This window comes from Humulus lupulus, chromosome 9 (assembly GCF_963169125.1).
Source record: "Humulus lupulus chromosome 9, drHumLupu1.1, whole genome shotgun sequence".
Taxonomy (NCBI): domain Eukaryota; kingdom Viridiplantae; phylum Streptophyta; class Magnoliopsida; order Rosales; family Cannabaceae; genus Humulus; species Humulus lupulus.
In genome coordinates, this window is record NC_084801.1 from 130,882,679 (window position 1) to 130,898,208 (window position 15,530).

The window sequence follows — 15,530 nt, forward strand, 5'->3', positions numbered from 1 at the left end:
AATTTTATTATGTGATTAATTAAATTAAATGTGAGAGACATTTAATTTATTTAATTAATTAATGTTAAGTTTGGTGATTAAAACTTAAGAAGAGTGAAAAAGGTGTCAAAAGCCAATTTGGACTTTTCTTCTTATGAAACATTTATTAACCTTTATTAAAAAAAAAAAATGAAATGATCATATATGGCAAAGGGTGGCCGGCCATGTGGTATTTTAGAGTGGTGTGGACCCAATTTTATAAAGTTTAACTCCCATTTTAATTAAGAAGTCAAGTGGGCAAGTGGGTAGAAAAGCACTCAAGTGTTTTGTGATATTTTGAAGAGTTGTGTGAGCCATTCTAACCCCCAAATCCGACCACTCTCCCTCTCTCATTCACTCTCATCTGATTTTTGAAGACTCTCTCAAGTGTTCTCTCCATTTTCAACCCCAAGAACACCAAAGAAACTTGGAAGCTAAGTCTTGGTCTAGGAAGGGTTTTCCCTAAGGTAAAGTTTCATTAATCTAGACTTTTGTCAAGTTTTAATCATAGAGTTTCAAATAGCTAATTACCTATGTTGTTGGGGGAAGTTGGTTAGGGTTTTTGAAAGGTTTTGGAGGAGCCAAAGCTAATAGGAAGGTCAAAACCTTAAACAATAACACCAAAGAGGTAAAAAGTTCACTTTTGATGATTTTGTTGTAGGGTTTTTAGTTTTAAGCATTATTTTGTATATTTAATGCTTAAAGTTTCTTGTTGGTGATGTAATAAGGTTATGGTAGTTGTTTAATAATTTTTATGATGCATGTGTATTGATGTTTGAAAATGGGAACCAAAACCCCCAAGGGTTTTGTAGGATACCCTAAAACAAAACATGTTTTGAGCTGTGACTTCCAAGGGGTCAAGCAGCCACTGTATATTGTTTTTGTAAAATTAAATTGTACTGTGATGTTGTTGAGATTGAGTACATAAAATTGAGCTTTTGAAACACAAAAAAATGTTTAGAAATGAGTAAGTTATGCTATTTCAAAGTTTAGGTAAAAAACTGTTTTTTTTGTATTCTTATTTTCGGAACCAAGTTTGGACAGCCACTGTATAGGGAAAATGAACCCAGTTTTTTCTAAACTTTTGTGGACATATTTCTGGCATAACCTATTATTCCACTGTAAAATTTGGTAAGAAAATATTCAACGGTTTGAAAGTTATTAACTGTCAAAGTTTGAAAAAAATAAGGACTTGAAAATAAGGTCATTTTTACCTCATTGTTGGAAAATGATTTCACCAATAAAAAATGCTCATTTTGTCCTAAGATTTTACAAAGACCTAAATGGCATAACAAAAATGGAATTGGGAAATTTTGGTAACAATTGGGTAAGTAAATTTCAAGTTATGAACTAACGAAGTATGTAGTTAAAAATGTAAAAAATGTGAAAAATGAGATTTTGGAACATAAGGTAAAAAGTAAAATTTTGCTTATTTCAAGATATAAATTGGTAAGTCTTGAAATCATATTTTCACTAAAATTACCCCTTTGAGTTTAAATGAATTATTTTTATTAAATAATTTTTATTCTTTCTAAAAATAAGAGATTTAATTTATTAATAGTTAATAAATTAAAAGAGGGTTTAAAACCCTATATTTTGAGAAAATAATTAAATGAATTATTTTTCTAGTAAGTAAAAATTGATTAATTGCTTTTGGAAAATTAATTAGTCAAGATGAGAAATTTATAACGGTTTTTCTAATTAAGACAAATTAGGCAATTTTCTTAAATCGGTTTTTAGATATTAAAACCTTAAGAAAAATAAAAGGAAAATCTAAAGAGTTTATTTTCTTTAAAAATAATTAAGGAATTTATTTGTATTTCCTGGATATAATTCAGGCTAAAATCTTACATATTTTAACCGACTAGTCGAAAGTGCGGGTTAATAACGATACCTTGAAAGAATAAGATTTTTAGCGGGTTGTGGGGAAATACCATTGTGATACCCGAGCCTAGGTATCGAGACCTTAGGATAGGTCTCCCCGAGACTTAGGGTTTAGTCTCGAATATTTTGTATGACTTTCCTTAATAGGTTTAAAACCAAATAAGGATTATAAATCCTTACAAATGACTTTTATTAAAATGACCAAACTGCCCAAAATAATAATAATGAATTATTAGTGCCATAATTAATCCGAGTATACTGTATGGATAACTACAGTATTGGCTAAGCATAACTGGACTGAACGTTGGAGGGTGAAAACCTGCTGAGCGCTAAGGACTCCAAGTAAGTCAACTTATATTGTATGGCTGCAACATGAAATGATTATTGTCTTGTATGTTAGTATAGGGATACATGCATATATATAGGCTGTCATAGAAAGTTGCTTAGAGACGTTAGTCTAGTGAGTGCTGATTTAGAAAATATGAACGGTAGAAGTCCGTCATATCCTAGACGGTTGATCCCCGTCACACTGTTTGATTTTATTTATGTCCGGTTCATTACCGCGACGAGTGGCCATGAGATGAGGATAAGCTGGTTAAACCTAGGGGCGCCAAGATAAATGGGACCTAGGGGCCCTCATGCTTACTTAATCATTGGACGGTTAGAATCCGAGCAAGTACTCTGATAAGTTATTCCCGGATAGCAGCCGTGAATATTGGCCATTCCATGAGAGTGCCTAGAGATACTAGGGGTTGCCAAGTTTGAGTGAGGTTGAACACCCTAGGGGTAGCTGCTCACCAGCACCACTGATTAACATAGAAGTCTCCGTAAAACCGTGTAAATTGGATTACACTCTTGAATAAGTAGCGATGCCCTAGGTAACACGATAGTTACCCTTGATGAGAATATTTATTGGCTAGATCTTAGTGTGGAGACTTGGTTCTCTTTTACAGATTAGCAATTATGTTGGAGGGCGCGTTACGCCTGAATTGTTGGAAATTGTCGAGCGTTGGTCTCGAATTATATTGTGGTATAATATATCTGCTTGCTCTGGGATTTTCTGAGTGTAGGGATATAATTGTTGATAAGATATAGTTGTGATATAATATATCTGCTTGCTCTGGGATTTTCTGAGTGCAGGGATATAATTATTGGTAAGAATTAGTTGCGATATAATATATCTGCTTGTTCTGGGATTTTCTGAGTGCAGGATTTTTATCTAGATGTGAATTAATTTATCCTTGGTTATCAGGCATGACCATAAGTTTGCCAGGACGCTTTAGCGTTCTTGAAATTGATTGTGTAGGGTCCGGATGGGTCTGGATCCCTATTTCTCTATCTGCTTTGTTTGGAAGTTGATCTTACTAAGCGTTTTCGCTTACCTAGTTGTTTCATGTTGTAGGTAAGAACAAGGGCAAGGCAGAGCAGTGAGCGCTGGAGTCTTCCTTGCAAATGTACATGTGGACCGACCTTTTGGGAAGCCTTTTTATTTTTGGAAATGTTGTGTAATTTTCCTAAACTAGGCTCACTCTAATCTTTATAAAACATGTTTGTAACTAAATGTTAAGTATGGCCATACGACTTTTTAAAAAGTTTTTTTTTCTATGGGTTTTTGAGACATTTTGTTAAATGAAAACATTTATATTTCCGCATTATCGAGTCTTGAAAATCCGGGTTGTTACACACCCAATATAGCTTCTCCTGGCAAATGTAAGACCAAATGAATCATTATATCAAAAAAAGATGGAGGAAAAATCAACTCCATCTTGCACAATATTTGAATAAGATCATTTTGTGCTTCCTCCATATATTTGACATTTAAAGTCCTTGAACATGTTTGCCTGAAGAAATTGTACAATTCTATAATTATTGTTGATATAGATTTTGGAAGAAACTATTGAACACCGAGAGAAAGTAATCGTTGCATTATCACATGACAATCATGTGACTTCAACCCAAGAATATTTGTGTCATTCTCGGACACTTTCTTCTTTAAATTTGAACAAAAGCCATATGGAAATCTAACTCCTTTTATAAACTGGCAAAATTGTTGCCTCTGTGCCGGAGTTAACACATAAGGAGTGTGCGGCTTCATCAATTCTCGTTCTCATCTTCATAAATCCACAATGATTCTCTCACACCCATCTTTTTCAAATCATGTCTTGCATTAGTGGTGTCCTTAGATTTATCATTGTCTAAGATGGTACCAAGGAGACTATCGCACACATTCTTCTCAACATGCATGACATCTATATTGTGTTTTAATTTGTTTGTACACCAATACTCAAGCTCGTAAAAGATACTTTTTTTCCTCCAATTACCTTCATCTACACCTCTTTTACGTTTCACACCCCCAAACTGGACATGTTTTCCTGGAACTTGCGCTGCAAGAGCATTAACTTGTTCTAGTATATCCTCACAAGTAAACCGTCTCGGAGGACGTCTTCTCTCAACTTCTCCATCGAACTCAGTGTCTCTTCTCATTCGATGAGTACTTGGAAAGAATCTTCTGTGACCAACATAAGATGTCTTACCGATCACTCGGATGGAAGTTGTGTCTTCATTACACGTAGGACAAGCTTTGTATCCCTGACCACTCCATCCAGAAAAACTACTGCGAGTTGGAAAATCATTCATTGTCCACAAAAGGGCTGCCTGCATCTTGACAATCCTGTTGGTCGTACTATCTCTTGTGTCAACTCTGCTAACCCACAGATCCTTCAACTCATCCACCAATGGTCTCAGAAATACATCCATGTCCTTACCTGTCGATTTTGGCCCAGGAATAAGGAGGGTCAACATGAAATAATTGTCTTTCATACACAACCAAGGTGGAAAATTATAGTTTGCCAACACCACAGGCCACAGCTGTATGCAAGGTTCATGTTGCCAAATGGATTAAATCCATCAGCAGCTAAGCCCAGACGAACATTTCTGGGATCCCTTGAAAAATTAGGATGCTTGGCATCAAAGTCCTTCCACGCAGAGCCGTCCACCGGGTGTAGCATCACCCCTTCATCTTTTGATTTCCCGGCGTGATGCCATATCATGTGTTTCGTTGTAATCCTTGAACTGTATAATCTTTTCAATCGAGGTGCACAACGGAAAGTAATGCATCACCTTGTGTGGCACTTTTTTTCCTTTCGTCATTTCGGAAGTAATCCATCTACTACTTTTGCATACTGGGCATGTCTCTTTAGATGCATGCTCATTGTAAAATAAGCAGCAATCATACTGACACACATGAATGGATTTGTATCCCAACCCTAATTTTTTCAATCTCTTTTTCGCCTTGTAGTACGATCCGAGGATTTTGTCTTCCTTAGGAAATGCAAGCTTTAACAACTTCAACAATTCATCAAATATGTTGTTAGACACCTTCCCTCTAACTTTTAGATGCAATAACTTTGCTAAAAAGTTCAGGGATGAAATCCAATCACATCCAGGATACAACTCCGCTTCAATCTCCTCAAATAACTCATCATAATACTGACTCCCACCGGATCCCTTTCTACTTCCTCAGTTGTTGGTAAAAGGAAGTCTTCCACAACGTGAATCATCTCATCGTCTTCATTCTCATCAACCACCTCATCAGCAACAATTTCTTCCACCTCACCATGAAAAATCCACTTATTATAAGCTTGATGAAAACCCCTATCGAATACGTGTGCTCGAACTACATCCAAAGATTCAAATCTATTATTATTGCATCTCACACACGGGCACCTAATTCTTCCATCATTATCTTTATGTGCCGACGCCATCCTCAAAAAATTTTGCAGACCATTCCAATATTCTTGACAACCACAATTTATCAATGTTGTCCAAGTCTTATCAATCGCCATCTAAAGTGTTATAAGAGTGTGAGTTTTAGTAATGTGAATAGGAATGGATAACAAAAGAAATTTGTTATCATTTTTGAAATCTTATGCAATATTATAATATCTTATGTTATTTTATGATGTTTGATTAGATAATGTTATTTATAAACAAATTAAACTTTTATTATATATAATTATCAATTTCTATATTCAATTAATTGTAACTATTTAATATTAGATAATGTTATTTGATAAACAAATTAAATTAAATTAAACTATTTAATTAGATAATTTTATATCAAACTGTTATTATTTAATTAATTAAATTAATAAAAAATAACTAATAATTAAATAATAAATTATTATTTATTTAATTCTTGATTCATAATTTTTTTAATTTGTAATAATAATAATAATTTTACAAATAAATTATTATTTAAATTTTAGACTAATTTATTTTTTTAAATAATTAGATAAATTTTATTAATTTTTTTCATTCATTATTTTATTGATAATATTTTAAACTTATCATTTTTGTGCCGATATCCCTGTAATTGATGGTTGTAGTCAACAACCATCAATCACAAGCATACCGGGACCGAGAAAATAAATTAATTTCTAATTAACTACTAATTATTTTTTTTAATAATTTTCAATTAATTATAATAATACTAATTAACTAAATTATATAATATTTATTACAATTCTCATTATGTTGACATAACATATAACAAAAAAATCATGTCGTGAAAATATAATGTAATGGGTATTTTCAATTTTGAATTTTTTTTAAACCGTTTTCCATTTTTAGTTTTTATTTTCTTTTATTCAAATTAGTACCTCATTTTATTTTCTTAAAAAAAACATAAAAATAAAAGTTATCCAACGTATTTATTATTTTTTATTTTTAAAAACAAAAAACAAAAATAGTTATCAAACATATTTTTATTTTTTAAAAATAAAAATAATATTTCCATTTTTGTGTTTAAAAAATTGTAAAACAAAAATTTTACTAAACACAACCATAAATTTTTTTTTGTACTTGGAAAACTCTGACGATAAAAACTAAAAGCAAACATATAGATACCAGACCAATGTATTTTACGATGACATTAATGTAAATCTCCATAGTTCAAGACTTAATAATAACAACGTATTTATTTATTTGACTTTATAGAGAATAAAACTTAACAATCATAATAATCAATCCATTTATTTATCTTTTAAAATGATAATTTTTTTTCACCTAAAGTTATCAATTTATACCCATTACAAAATATATTACTCTAATCTATTAAAAATCAGCTAAAAAATGAATAAAAATTTCACAATTAGACATCAGCCAAAAAATGAATAAAGATTTCCAATGACTGGTTATTTAAGAGTTCATTCAAAATAAATTAATAAACAAAAAACCAGAAATCACAAAGAGAAAAAAAAACCCTACCTTATTCTAATGTTAATATCAAAACTGTATCTGAGAAAAAAATATATCATAAAATATCAAAGGGTGAGAGAATTAATACCAAAACGAAAAAAATATATAAATAAACATATACATACATAGATAAACATATACATACCTGATAGAGGAAGAGGAAATCGGAAGAAAAATGGAGGAAAATGAGTTTCTGCTTTTGGAAGAAGAAGAGAATGGATGGATTATCAAAATCGTATCTGAGAACAAAAACATCATAAAATATCAGAGGGTGAGAGAATTAATACCAAAACGAAAAAAAATATAAATAAATATATATATATATATAAACATATACGTACCTGATTGAGGAAGAGGAAATCAGAGTGGAAATGGAGGAAAAAGGAAAAATGCGTTTATGATTTTGGAAGAAGAAGAGGATGGATGGAGTAAACCGTAAAAGTATTAGCGGCGGGGCCCGTCGCTATTAAATATAGCCCGCCGCTAATACTATTATTAGCGGCAAGTATTCCACCGCTAATAAAAGCGATTACCCGCTGCTAATAAATCTTGAAAAATTAACCTTATCTTAACAATCTTAACAGTAACACCTAGCTTAATCAAATGCATAAACCAATCTCATCAACCACTTCAAATAGTTAAGTGCAAATAACACTTTTATTCATTGTATAATGTTCAGGTCCGGCGCCCTTATGCTGAGTCCTCTGGTTTTATAGTCGACCCTGACACCCTTAGGTCGGGCTGAGTTCTTCATGCTTGCTATCTGCCCCAGGCACCCTTAGGTCGACCTCTAAACAAATATAATCACAAATGCACAATGCACAATAAGTAGTCAAAGGCATCTATAAGCATGTATATCTAGATATTCTCAAATACAGATATGTTCACAATCATAACATATTCATTAACAGGGGTCTAAGCCCCATTCACTACCCGGGTGCAGTTTTCTTACCTCAAGTCCCTAGCAGCTAGAGTATGGCAACCCCGAGCACGATCCCTATCCCTGAGCCCTTGCGGTATAATCTAGTCACAATGTATTAATAAATAATCAATAAAACCTAAACCAATTACAAACTTCAAAATAACATACTAGTCTCCGGGACCTTGAATTCTACTAAACCGGGTAGTAGAATCCTTCCCGAGCACTTAGGTTTGAGTTCCGAGCTTAAAAATATGTTTTTGCTAGTTTCTTCAATTAGAGTCATGGCCCAGCCCCCTAGGGCTACGATGCACTACAAGTCAGAGCCTAAGGCTCTCTCTCTTGCGGGACACGGGTCGCGGCGAGCCCCTACCTGCACCGCGACGCTTGGCCAAAATTCAGAGGCTTCTATCCCCTTCGTACACACGGGTCACGACGCCTGAAGAACAAGACTGGGGCTCGAGCCCAAAACCCAAAAATTCTGGGGCTTTTCCTACGTTTTCCCTCAACTCAATTCACAAAAAATCCATCCTAGACATAAACAAAGCCAGAATTAAGTCTCTCAAGCATTCCCAAACACCATAAACGACACAACCACACTAATAGCTAAGCCAAAACTCCATCACAGCCCAAAATTCATATCTTGAGTTCAAAACTCAAGAACACCGAAATAAACAAATCAAAAGTAGGAATCGAAGCTTACCTCCTTGAAAATCAAGTCCCCTAAACTGGACCTCAATCAATCCTAGCTCCTGCCTTCAATTTCCTTAACCAAGTTCCCCCAAAAAGCCTCAATTCCCAACAATTCTCAAGAGAGAGAGAACCGTGAGAGATAAAAGGAAAGGCTGAGAGTGTTAATCCTTTAACTTTTGGTTTAATCTAGGCTCCCTAAGGCCTTTAGGCAGCTTAAGCAGTCCAAGGGTGAAGTATATCCTTTGATATAAAGACCATAATGCCCCTTAGTCACAACCTTATCCTTTAATGGCCCCAAGGGCAAAATCGTCATTAGCCATATTTCTCGCTAACCCTCAAATCATCCTACAAATTCCCAATCAACCCCGACATACCCAATTAATCACCAAATAACTATCCATTATCCGATAAATTCCGAATACTCACTAGGTTCCTCAAAATACCCCTATGCTCACTCTGAGCTGGGTATTTGACCCCGTTGTGACTATTCTGCTAACCTGCTCACTAGGGTTGTCTCGGACCACACATCTCAAATATATCACCATAACATTGGGGTCTCACTCACAATACATACATAATGCAAATATACCCTCAACGGGTCAAAAATTACAAATATGCCCGCCTTGACAAGAACGGGCCCACATGCATATTTTGTTAGTAAAACTTATACATGATATTTATTTATTTTCATGTAGATCTAATATTAAACAAATTAATATGAGATAACCTAGAACATGTTTCTAAAATTGAAATGATAAGAATACTTACATTATACGCAGCGAAATAATAGAGTAATTCCTTCAGTTTCTCTAACCCTTGTATCCATTCTGTCGCAGAGTATTACCAAGAAACTGAACCGATCTTCAATTTTCTTCACAACCTTCCAAAGTATCCTTAGAATCACCTAGACTAGAGTGGAAAATTATCAACACATGAGATAGATACAGCGAGAAGAAGAGAAAAGAACAATAAGGTTTAGAAAATGACTTATGTTTAGAGAGAATCTAAAACCTATCAGAAACTTGTGTTTCAACTTATGTTTTGACATCTATTTTCAACTCTCTCTTAACATTCATTTTATAGACTCAATTAGGTCATTTATTTAATTAAAAAATCAATAAATAATATTCAATTAACAGCCCTAGGTCGAAATTATCACGGGCTTTAGGCCCGTGAAATTTCCCATTTGATTATAAGCTCATTGGACTTAAAATCAAGGCTTGTATTATTTTCGATTGATTTAATTAATTAAATACTTTATCAAATTAATTATTTATAATTTGAACACTGATTTAAACTTATTTATTAATTTATATACCAATTTATCTTGATTAATAAATCTGTCATAATTTATCTTTTCTTCTCAAAATTACATAACTATGTTAAACTATCCAAAATTGATCTGGTCAACTTTGATAATTATAATTGATAATTAAATTAATTAATTGAGACTATCTAGGTGATTTTATCCAAGGTACAGTGGGGACCATGGGCCTATGAAATCAAGCTCTAATAAGTTATCATAAATCTAACAAATAAATTTACTAACTTATTAATTCCCCGTGACTCCACTAAAGACTCGAAATTGCACTCTTGAATTCATAGAACACTCTGTAAAAAATATAGATATGCTATTAATTATCCATTGTTACAATCATAATTGTCACTCAATCCTATATAGACGATCTACAATGAGATGGGACTATAATATTGTTTTACCCCTCATTGTATTTTATCCTTAAGACACTTAATTCCTTATAAATGATATTTCATTAAACTAATATTAATTATTGAAATGAGATCTCTATCATTTAACACCTTGAACCAAACTAAAAGGAAACTATTGTTTCACTTCATCATCAGAAGCTATAGATGTTCATATCTATGATTAACACTCCCACTCAATTATACTACCGAGTTCCCGAGATGTAAGTATGGGCTAGTCCGTAGGGTAAGCTGGTAACAAACAAGTCAAAGAACTCAAATAATACAATCAGTTAGAATACTAACCACTCATAATTGAGATTGAATTGACCTATGGTCAACTATATGATATGACTAGAATTGATAATAACGGTGTGTTTACTTTCCTATCTTCTGTCAATATCGGTCCTGTCTGATGTAACAAATACATCCGATCTTTATCTACTTTGCTAATGTTTTGGAAAGAAAATAACACTGCAATGTGTAAGTAGATCATGTCGTAGATTGGCAAGTCATTGCACATCCTGTGCACTGACTAATCTTAGGACTAACTTATTTTGAACATATAATCATAGTTATATTCCACTGTGAATACGTCACTATAAATACAATTAGCTATATGCTTGGGATTTAATAGAAATTTATATTAAAAAAATAATCATGAAAATAAAACGTGTGAGAAAAGTGATTGACCAAGTCAAAAATTAATTTATATTATTTTATTGATGTTATCCCCATTTCTTGACATGGGCTAAGGACGATGGTCCAGGCCCATGGTCTGGGCATTCTGATATGGGCCCGGCCCAAGCTCGCTTGGTACAGGCGTAACCAAGGGCTACGGCCCAAGTGTGATTCTGGACCCGTATAGTGTCCGGGATGGTGATCCAGGACAGTCGTCCGGGAGACGTATGGACAGTTGGGAATACAATTGAAGTATAGGTAAAACGATCCCGAAGCCTGGTAAATGGTCTGGGCCTGTGGTAAACGAAGAGGGACAGAGGTAAACGAACCTGAATAAGGTCCTCCCGTTTTGGCAAGGAAAAGCATCCGTGACCCTGAAGCCGCCCCATGATGCATGGGGGTTGTCTCCACTTTTCACCTGCGGAAAATGCCACCTCGGGATTGCACGTCGCTATTTCAGACCTGCATTACCAAGTACTCTGACTGGCTTTGTCCCCTGAATCTGCCTCGTAACTCGAAGTCCCCAGACTGAAAGCACCATTTTGTCGAGCGAAATATAGTTCTTGGGCCACCCTATTGGGCCTTAATTAGTCTTGAACCTCTGTATGTTTTATTTTTTACATAGTGGGCTTTCGCCAGAGAAGCCAAGAGTATCCCCATCTTTGATGGGCCCGGGTCATACCCGGCCCAGGTCCAGTGTTCCTATGAGCCTATAAATACAGGCCATAGAACACAGGAAAAATGATCTCTCTTCAACTTGTATACAGTTACTCTGTCAAAACATAGAGAGAAACTCCATTGTAAAAGACTTTCCAAGCTCTAATACAACTGACTCGTGGACTAAGGCTTATTAACGCCCCAACCACGTAAAAATCCTGTGTTAATCTTCTAAATTCCATATCATTAGTCTTAACTAATATTCATTAGTGTAGTTTCCGAAAATCTCGGTAAACATTTTGGTGCTTTCATTGAGAGCCTGAGAAAGCTAGTGCTAACACCAAGCCTTTGCTACAATGGTGAACACGTGACACACAACGTTCGACCCTAGTAATCCAGAGCAGGGCAATGGAGATCTGTTGCCTTCCCAGCATCTTCCTCAGAATCCGCCTGAGAACGCTCCCCCCCCCCCCCCCCCCCCAAACTTCTCACCATGACGAGTCACAAGACTATGAGGGTGGGATAGAGTACGAAGTGGAGAATGAGGAGGAATATTATGAAGAGGAAAATGAGGGGGAGTACCACGACGAAGCTGTGGATCCCGAGATCCCAGAAGGAGAGCCCAGCCAGCAGGACCTGGAGGTGACTAGACTGAGGCAGCAAGTCCTGGATCAGGAGGCCAGGATCGCTGAGCAAGCGGAGGCGCATCGGCGGATGCAAGAGTCTCTCCAAGCCCTGCAGGCATTCATAGTCGCGCAAGGTCCGGCGGCCAATCCTCCAGCTGGCCCACTTCCAGGAGCACAATAGCCTACTCCACAAGCCCGAACCGGGGTCCCCGAAGAAGCAAGGCCGACCCCTCCCCTGGAGCAGTTTCCTGAGCCAGCCCCAGGAAACCTGGACAGGGAGAAAAGGAAAGTCGGTGGAAAGACCCGAGAAAAGAACACCCCCGTCACGAAAACCGAGACCCGTTCCCGGTCGCTCCCTAGGAAAGAGAAGGTGCGCCCCGTCCCAGGACGAGGCCACCCGATTGATCCGCAAGGGACGCGGCCACGGAACGCACAACCCCGACATGCCCCAGGGCGAGACGAATGGGAAAGGTCTTTGCACCCAAGCGCATTGGTAAACAAAAACCCTCGGGAACGGCCACGCAGCGAGGAGCACCATGCCCTTAGTTCAGGGGACGACATGTCCCGGGTAAACCTACGCGACGGACTGAACGCTCGGAAAGAGCGGGCCCGTAAGGAAAAGATCCTCCCTCGAGGTGGCGACCTCAGGAACAACATCAACGACAGGAGGAACGAAAGAATTCCCTTGGAGGATGGCGCGGCAAAGCAGCTCATAGAGCAGTTGGCCGCGTTGAAAAAGGTCACGGACCATTTGGTTCGCAAGCAGGAAGGAGCGGATACTGACTCCGATGAAGAGGACAAAGAGCCCTGCGCGAGGCATATCCTGGACGCTGTACTCCCCAAGGGGTTCAAGATGCCAAGCCTCACCGCCTACACCAGAAACACCGACCCCAGGGACCATCTGTCTCGATACAACCGGCTTATGACGGTGGCCCACGTCAGTGACGACGGCAAGTGCCTCTGTTTCTCGATCACTTTAGGTGGTCCCGCCAAGGAGTGGTGGAAAAGACTTAAGCTGGGATCCATCCAATCCTGGTCCGTACTGCAGTCAGCGTTTCGCAAACAGTTCGTGGCCTCCATGAGGATGGACATGCAGATCAGCGCCCTCGCAAATATCAAACAGCTCCCCACGGAGACACTGAGGGCCTACATCCAGCACTTCACTGAAGAAGCCTCTAAGACAAAGGTGGACGACGGACAATGCCTAGTAGCGTTGCAGTCCGGAATCCGAGCCGGGTCTCCTCTCTGGGACGACATGCAGCGAAACAAGGTGGCTACCCTGGAAGAGTTCATCAGGAGGGCTCAAGGATTTATCAATTGAGAAGAGCCCAGATCCAGGCTTTCGGGTGGTCTCCGGCACCACAACCCAGCGCCCAAGCATTCCCAAGGTACTGGGCCTCGTTCCCAGCGCAGTCCTACGTCGCGCCCCCGGTAGCCCTGGGACCGGCCGTTACTCCTGGAATCACCTACACCCATACGGTGTACGATCTTGCCTCTTCGGGATATGTCCCAGCCCAATCCGCCCACTTTTCCGGATATGGGGCCGCGCCAGCGGGTCACAGCGTTGCCCCCGTCGGGGCCCAGCAGTCACAGGCGGGAGTGACAGAAGCGAGCGTGAACCCCTCCTGGGGTAAGCGATCTAGCAAAGGCCAGAACCGGCCCGAGCCGGTGAAGAGGGGAAAAAGGGGCTACGAGCCCCAATATTCAAAATACACCAACCTAGTGGACACCAGGGAGAACTTCTACCTAGCCACAAAAAGGGCGGTTCACTACCGGAAGCCTAGCCCCATGTTCAAGGGGGGTAGGAATCCGAGGGATACCAGCAAGAGGTGCGCCTATCATAAGGATGTAGGCCACACTACCGAAGAATGCTGGCAGCTCAAAGACTAGATCGAAAATCTCATCAAGCTGGGGCATCTCCACCAGTGGGTCAGGATGCCCGTGGGAGTCCCGGGCCTGTCAGCAGGCCCCGGACAACCCACGGTCTCGGGAGCGCCCAGGGCATAGCCGCCTCAGGGAGGGTATGCACAGGGACCGACGGCGCAGCCCCTCAAGGGGCCCCCATCGCGCAAGCTCCCGGCCCTGGAATTCCTTATCCATCCGGGGCCGCACCCCCTCGAGTGGATGGGCATGTGGCCACCATCTCGGGCGGACCTCACCTGGGAGGACCATCCAGAAACGACCAAAAGCGCTACCTGAGCGAACTGGACCATGATCCGGAGGTATGCGCCCTTGTCCACGCCCCAGCTCAGCGCCCGAAGTTGATGAACCTCCCCATCACCTTCGCGGAGGACGACGCCCGCAAAGTCCATTTCCCGCACCATGACCCGCTGGTCATAGATGCGCAAATCGCCAACAAGTTGGTGTCCTGCGTGTTGGTGGATGACGAGAGCTCCGTCAACCTCTTGTTCAAGCCTGCCTTCACCGCCATTGGCTTAATCGAAGACATTCTGGTGTCGTGCCCGACCCAGATTTACGGCTTCAATAGAGACGCACTACTCCCCATGGGGAAGATCCAGTTGCCCGTTACGTTGGGAAGTGAGTTGCAGCACTCGTTCAAGTTCTGCACCTTTGTAGTGGTGGACTGCCCCACCGCTTACAACGTCATTTTTGGCCGGCCCGCACTAGTAGAATTCGGGGCCATCACCTCTATCCGTCATCTTTGCATGAAGTTCCCTTGCAACAACGGAGGGGTGGGGACTGTCCGGGGGGATCAGAAGATCGCCCGAAAGTGCTATCACATATTAACCCGCCCAATATATATGGTCCGGGACGAGCCCTTTAAGGACTTCATCGACCCGATTCCTCCCCCACCTGTATACCCCGTGTGGCTGGCCAATCTCGTTCTGGTGCCGAAACTAAATGGGGCATGGAGAACGTGCATCGACTTCACGGATCTCAACAAAGCTTGTCCAAAGGATTGTTTCCCGCTGCCCAGGATCGACCAAATGGTGGATGCTACGTCCGGGTACGAGATCTTAAGCTTCATGGACGCTTACTCTGGCTACAATCAGATCTCTATGTATGTGGTAGATCAGGAGCACACCAGTTTCCAAACCGACAAAGGGGTATACTGCTACATAGTCATG

General features: G+C 39.3%; 1 long non-coding RNA gene across 1 annotated transcript; it reads left to right on the plus strand.

Moving 5' to 3' along the window:
- The first annotated feature begins 261 nt into the window (after positions 1-261).
- Positions 262-3,546, plus strand: LOC133801871 (uncharacterized). Its single transcript, XR_009877032.1, has 3 exons — positions 262-485; positions 568-646; positions 3,305-3,546. It is a non-coding gene; the product is annotated as an uncharacterized LOC133801871 (long non-coding RNA).
- The last annotated feature ends 11,984 nt before the right edge of the window (positions 3,547-15,530 follow it).